This window comes from Somniosus microcephalus, chromosome 4, assembly GCF_052327205.1.
Source record: "Somniosus microcephalus isolate GS21.2 chromosome 4, FLI_Smic_1.0, whole genome shotgun sequence".
Classification (NCBI taxonomy): domain Eukaryota; kingdom Metazoa; phylum Chordata; class Chondrichthyes; order Squaliformes; family Somniosidae; genus Somniosus; species Somniosus microcephalus.
This window is the reverse complement of record NC_140990.1, coordinates 62,677,240-62,684,108: the sequence shown is the minus strand read 5'-3', so window position 1 is coordinate 62,684,108 and position 6,869 is coordinate 62,677,240. Positions and strand designations below refer to the sequence as shown.

The window sequence follows — 6,869 nt, the reverse complement described above, 5'->3', positions numbered from 1 at the left end:
AGGGGAAACATCCTCCAGTCTGTCTGCCCTGTCAGAATTGTATACGTTTCAATGAGATCCTCTCTCATTCTTCTAAACTCTAGTGAATGCAGGCCTAGTCGACCCAATCTCTCCTCATACAACAGTCCTGCTATCCCAGGAATCAGTCTGGTGAACCTTCGCTGCACTCCCTCTATGGCAAGTATATCCTTTCTTAGGTAAGGAGACCAACACTGCACACAGTACTCCAGGTGTGGTCTCACCAAGGCCCTGTATAACTGTAGTAAGACATCCTTGCTCCTGTACTCAAATCCTCTTGCAATGAAGGCCAACATACCATTTGCCTTAGTACGATAGCAAAATACTGCAGATGCTGGAAATCCAAAATAACAACAGAAAATGCTGGAAAAACTCAGCAGGCCAGGCAACATCCGTGGAGCGAAATTAGAGTCGACGTTTCGGGTGAAAACCCTTTATCAAGACTAAAGAGGCACAGGGAATGAAATAGATTAAGAGGCCAGGCTGGGAGAGAACAAAAGAGAAGAGACGTTAAGAGGTATTCAAAACGAGACGAGATGGTGATAGGACTAGTGGAGACAAAAGACGGCTCAAGATTAGGTGCGAAATGTTCTGCAGAATGGGAGACAGCTGCCATGTGGGAGAGAGAAAAAAAAGGAAAGGGGGATGGGGAAAGGGCCAAAACAAAGGGGTGGATAAAACATATAAGTAAAAATGTAATAGGGGCCGAGGTTATGATCTGAAATTGTTGAACTCGATATTGAGTCCGGAAGGCTGTAAAGTGCCTAACATAGAAACATAGAAGATAGGAGCAGGAGTAGGCCATTCGGCCCCTCGAGCCTGCTCCGCCATTCAATGAGATCATGGCTGATCATCCAAATTCAGTACCCTGTCCCTGCCTTCTCCCCATATCCCTTGATCCCTTTAGCCTTAAGAAATATATCCAACTCCTTCTTGAATATATTTAATGAACTGGCCTGCACCGCCCTCTTGTGGCAGAGAATTCCACAGGTTCACCACTCTCTGGGTGAAGAAATTCCTCCTCATTTCAGTCCTAAATGGCTTACCCCTTATCCTTAGACGATGACCCCTGGTTCTGGACTCCGCGGCCATCAGAAACATCCTTCCTGCATCTAGTCTGTCCAGGCCTGACAGAATTTTATAGGCTTCGATGAGATCCCCTCTCATTCTTCTAAACTCCAGTGAGTATAAGCCCAGTCGACACAATCTCTCCTCATACGTCATTCCTGCCATCCCAGGTATCAGCCTGGTGAATCTTTGCTGCACTCTTTCCATGGCAAGAACGTCCTTCCTCAGGTAAGGCGACCAAAACTGCACACAATACTCAAGGTGCGGTCTCACCAAGGCCCTGTACAACTGTAGCAAGACATCCTTGTTCCTGTACTCGAACCCTCTTACTACGAAGGCCAACATACCATTTGCCTTCTTAACCGCCTGCTGCACCTGCATGCTTACCTTCAGCAACTGGTGCACAAGAACACCCAGGTCTCTTTGCACTTCCCCTTCTCCCAATCTATTGCCATTCAAATAATAATCTGCCTTCCTGTTTTTGCCACCAAAGTGGATAACCTCACATTTATCCACATTATAGTGCATTTGCCATGTTTCTGCCCAATCACCCAACCTGTCCAAATCGTACTGGAGTTTCACGACATCCTCCTCACAGCATACCCTCCCACCCAGCTTTGTGTCATCTGCAAATTTGGAGATATTACATCCAATTCCCTCGTCCAGATCATTAATATATATTGTGAACAGCTGGGGTCCTAGGACAGATCCTTGCGGTACCCCACTAGTCACTGCCTGCCACTCGGAAAACGACCCGTTTATTCCAACTCTTTGCTTTCTGTCCGCCAACCAGTTCTCTATCCAAGTCAATACCTTGCCCCCAATCCCATGTGCCTTACTTTTGCGAGCTAATCTCTTATGTGGGACCTTATCGAAAGCCTTCTGAAAGTCCAAATACACCACATCCACTGGTTCTCCCTTATCTATTTTACCAGTTACATCCTCAAAAAATTCCAGTAGATTAGTCAAGCATGATTTACCTTTTGTCCGATCCTGTCACTGCTTTCCAAGTGCTCTGCTATTACATATTTTATAATGGACTCTAGCATTTTCCCCACTACCGATGTCAGGCTTACCGGTCTATAATTCCCCGCTTTTTCCTCTACCACCGTTTTTTGAACAGTGTGGTAACATTAGCTACCCTCCAATCCATGGGTACTGTTCCAGAGTCTATCGAGTCCTGGAAGATGACCAGCAATGCATCTACTATTTCTAGGGCCACTTCCTTAAGTACCCTGGGATGTAGATTATCAGGCCCTGGGGATTTATCGGCCTTCAGTCCCATCAATTTCCCTAACACCATTTCCCGACAAATACTGATTTCTTTCAGTTCCACCCTTTCATCAGATCCTATGTTCCCCGGCATCTCTGGGAGGTTATTTGTGTCCTCCTTTGTGAAGACAGAACCAAAATATGTATTTAATTGGTCTGCCATTTCTTTGTTCCCCATTATAAATTCCCCTGATTCTGACTGCAAGGGACCTACGCTTGACTTCACCAATCTTTTTCTCTTCACATATCTATAAAAGCTTTTACAGTCAGTTTTTATGTTCCCTGCAAGCTTACTCTCATATTCTATTTTCCCTTTCTTAATTAATCCCTTTGTCCTCCTTTGTTGAATCCTAAACTGCTCCCAATCCTCAGGATTATTGCTTTTTCTGGCTGATTTATATGTCCTCTCTTTGGATCTTATGCTATCCCTAATTTCCCTTGTTAGCCACGGTTGGGTCACCTTTTTTGTTTTATTTTTATGCCAAACTGGGATAATCGGAAGATTAGGTGCTGTTCCTCGAGTTTATGTTGAGCTTACATGGAACAATACAAGAGGCCAAGAACGGTGAGGTCCGAGTGGGAATTAAAATGACAGGTGACCGGAAGCTCGGGGTCACCCTTATGGACTGAACGGAGGTGTTCCGCAAAGCGGTCACCCAATCTGCATTTGGTCTCCCCAATGTAGAGGAGACCGCATCGTGAGCAGCGAATACAGTATACTAGATTGCAAGAAGTACAAGTAAATCGCTGTTTCACCTGGAAGGGGTGTTTGGGGCCCTGGACAGTGGGAAGGGGGGAGGTATAAGGGCAGGTGTTACATCTCCTGCGCTTGCACGGGAAGGTGCCAGGCGAAGGGGAAGGGCTGTTTGGGGTGATAGAGGAGTGGACTAGGGTGTCTCGGAGGGAGCGGTCCCTACGGAATGCTGAAAGGGGAGGGGAGGGGAGGGGAAGACGCGTTTGGTAGTGGAATCACTTTGGAGGTGGCGGAAATGCCGGAGGATGATCCGTTGAATGTGGAGGCTGGTGGTGTGAAAGGTGAGGACAAGGGGAACCCTATCGTGGTTCCGGGAGGGAGGGGCAGGGGTGAGGGCAGAAGTGTGGGAGATAGAACGGACACGGTCGAGGGCTGTGTCAACCACTGTAGAGGGGAATCCTCGGTTGAGGAAAAAGGAAGACATATCGGAAGCACTGGTGTGGAAGGTGGCATCGTCGGAGCAGATGCGGCGGAGACGGAGAAACTGGGAGAATGGAATAGAGTCCTTACAGGAGGCGGGGTGGGAGGAAGTGTAGTCCAGGTAGCTGTGGGAGTCAGTGAGCTTGTAATGAATATTGGTCAATAACCTATCCCCACAGATGGAGACGGAGAACTCGAGGAAGGGAAGGGAAGAGTCAGAGATGGACCATGTGAAGGTGAGGGAAGGGTGGAAATTTGAGGCAAAGTGAATGAAATTGTCTAGTTCGGGGCGAGAGCAGGAAATGGCACCGATACAGTCATCAATGTATCGGAAAAAGAGGTGAGGGAGGGGACCCGAGTAGGACTGGATTAAAGATTGTTCCACATAGCCCACGAAAAGGCAGGCATAGCTAGGACCCATGCGGGTACCCGTTTCCCTTACTAACTGCTTGCTGCACCTGCATGTTTGCTTTCAGTGACTGGTGTACAAGGACACCCAGGTCCCTTTGTACATCAACATTTCCCAATCTATCACCATTTAAATAATACTCTGCCTTTCTGTTTTTTCTATCAAAGTGGATAACTTCACATTTATCCACGTTATACTGCATCTGCCATGTATTTGCCCACTCACTCAACTTGTCTAAATTGCCTTGAAGCCTCTTTGCATCCTCCTCACAACTCACAATCCCACCTAGTTTTGTGTCGTCAGCAAACTTGGAAATATTACATTTGGTTCCCTCATCCAAATCATTGATATATATTGTGAATAGCTGGGGGCCAAGCACTGATCCCTGTGGTACCCCACTAGTCACCGCCTACCACCCTGAAAAAGACCCATTTATTCCTACTCTGTTTCCTGTCTGTTAACCAATCTTTAATCCATGCCAGTATATTACCCCCAATCCCATGTGCTTTAATTTTGCACACTAACCTCTGATGTGGGACTTTAATCAAAGGCCTTCTGAAAATCCAAATACACCACATCCTCTGGTTCTCCCTTATCTATTCTACCAGTTACATCCTCAAAAAACTCCAGTAGGTTTGTCAAACACGATTTCCCTTTCATAAATCCATGTTGACTCTAATCCCGCTGATATTTTCTAAGTGTCCTGTTATCACATCCTTTATAATAGAGTCTAGCATTTTCCCTACTACTGATGTGAGGCTAACAGGTCTGTAGTTCCATGTTTTCTCTCTCCCTCCTTTTTTAAATAGCGGGGTTACATTTGCCACCCTCCAATCTGCAGGAACTGTTCCTCAATCTATAGAATTTTGGAATTGCTGTTTGTGGGAGCTTGCTGAGCGCAAATTGGCTGCCGCTTTCCCTACATTACAACAGTGGCTCCACTTCATTGGCTGTAAAGCGCTTTGGGACGTCCGATGGTCGTGAAAGGCGCTATATAAATGCAAGTCTTTCTTTTCTTTCTTTAAGTTCTTTGTTTCTCTTTTTCACTCCATTTTGACCCAGACTGTCTAGCAATGGAGAGGTTATCATAGAATCACAGAAATTTAGGGCACAGAAGGAGGCCATTCGGCCCATCATGCCCGAGCCAGCCGAAAAACAGCTTTCCAGCCTAATCTCACTTTCCAGCTCTTGGTCCGTAGCCCTGCAGGTGGCAGCACTTCATGTGCATATCCAAGTACTATTTAACTGAGATGAGGGTTTCTGCCTCTACCACCCTTTCAGGCAGAAAGTTCCAGACCCCGACCATGCGCTGAGTGAAAAAAGTTCTCACACCGCCCCTGTAATCCTTCTACCAATTACTTTAAATCTATGGCCCCTGGTTATTAACCTCGCTGATAAGGAAAATAGGTCCCTCCTATCCACTCTATCCAGGCCCCTCATAATTTTATACACCTCAATCAAGTCTCCCTCAGTCTCCTCTGTTCCAAAGAGCAGTTAGTAACAGAGATTGGAGAATTTGGGGCTTTTTTTTGCACTGAAGCAGTGAAGGATGAGGGCCAGCCTGATGGAGGTCCTCAAGACCATGAGGGTTATTGATCAAAGGCAAATGACAGATTCCTCTCCGAGCACCTCAAAGTCCGCATGCGCCGCTCTTGTTGCAGTTTAGAACGCACATGCTCGGGGCAGCGGCGTCCCAGGACCAGTTGCTAGTGGGCATGCTCAGGGGCAGAGTCCCAGGACCAGCTGTTAGTGGGCATGCTCAGGGGCAGCAGAGTCCCAGGACCAGCTGCTAGTGGGCATGCTTGGGGGCAGCAGAGTCCCAGAACCAGCTGCTAGTGGGCATGCTCAGGGGCAGCGGAGTCCCAGGACCAGCTGCTAGTGGGCATGCTCAGGGGCAGAGTCCCAGGACCAGCTGCTAGTGGGCATGCTCAGGGGCAGAGTCCCAGGACCAGCTGCTAGTGGGCATGCTCAGGGGCAGCAGAGTCCCAGAACCAGCTGCTAGTGGGCATGCTCAAGGGCAGCGGAGTCCCAGGACCAGCTGCTAGTGGGCATGCTCAGGGGCAGAGTCCCAGGACCAGCTGCTAGTGGGCATACTCAGGGGCAGAGTCCCAGGACCAGCTGCTAGTGGGCATGCTCAGGGGCAGCAGAGTCCCAGAACCAGCTGCTAGTGGGCATGTTCAGGGGCAGCAGAGTCCCAGGACCAGCTGCTAGTGGGCATGCTCAGGGGCAGAGTCCCAGGACCAGCTGCTAGTGGGCATGCTCAGGGGCAGAATCCCAGGACCAGCTGCTAGTGGGCATGCTCAGGGGCAGCGGAGTCCCAGGACCAGCTGCTAGTGGGCATGCTCAGGGGCAGAGTCCCAGGACCAGCTGCTAGTGGGCATGCTCAGGGGCAGAATCCCAGGACCAGCTGCTAGTGGGCATGCTCAGGGGCAGCAGAGTCCCAGGACCAGCTGCTAGTGGGCATGCTCAGGGGCAGCAGAGTCCCAGAACCAGCTGCTGGTGGGCATGCTCAGGGGCAGCAGAGTCCCAGGACCAGCTGCTAGTGGGCATGCTTGGGGCCAGCAGAGTCCCAGGACCAGCTGCTAGTGGGCATGCTTGGGGCCAGCAGAGTCCCAGGACTAGCTGCTAGTGGGCATACTCAGGGGCAGAGTCCCAGAACCAGCTGCTAGTGCGCATGCTCAGGGGCAGAGTCCCAGGACTAGCTGCTAGTGCGCATGCTCAGGGGCTACACTCTGGGTAACGGTTGAAGAGTCGGAATTACCGGCGGAAAGCGAGTTTTCTCAGCTGGAGGGACGAGCGGAGAGAGACGGGGAAATAAATCACGGTAAACACAAACCTGGGAGTCCGAGAGGCCCGCAAAGCGAACGAATCGGATTCAGCCTCGCCTGGCGGGTCAGACTTCTTCAGCAACACGTGACCGGGGCCCGC

General features: G+C 49.5%; 1 protein-coding gene across 1 annotated transcript in view; it reads right to left on the bottom strand.

Moving 5' to 3' along the window:
* Positions 1-6,869, bottom strand: part of LOC147119043 (uncharacterized) — a 453,069-nt gene extending 446,200 nt beyond the window's left edge. Inside the window, exon 1 of the mRNA XM_085984759.1 lies at positions 6,778-6,869. The gene's annotated coding sequence lies outside the window, so the exon portion shown is untranslated. The remainder of the gene's footprint in view (positions 1-6,777) is intronic.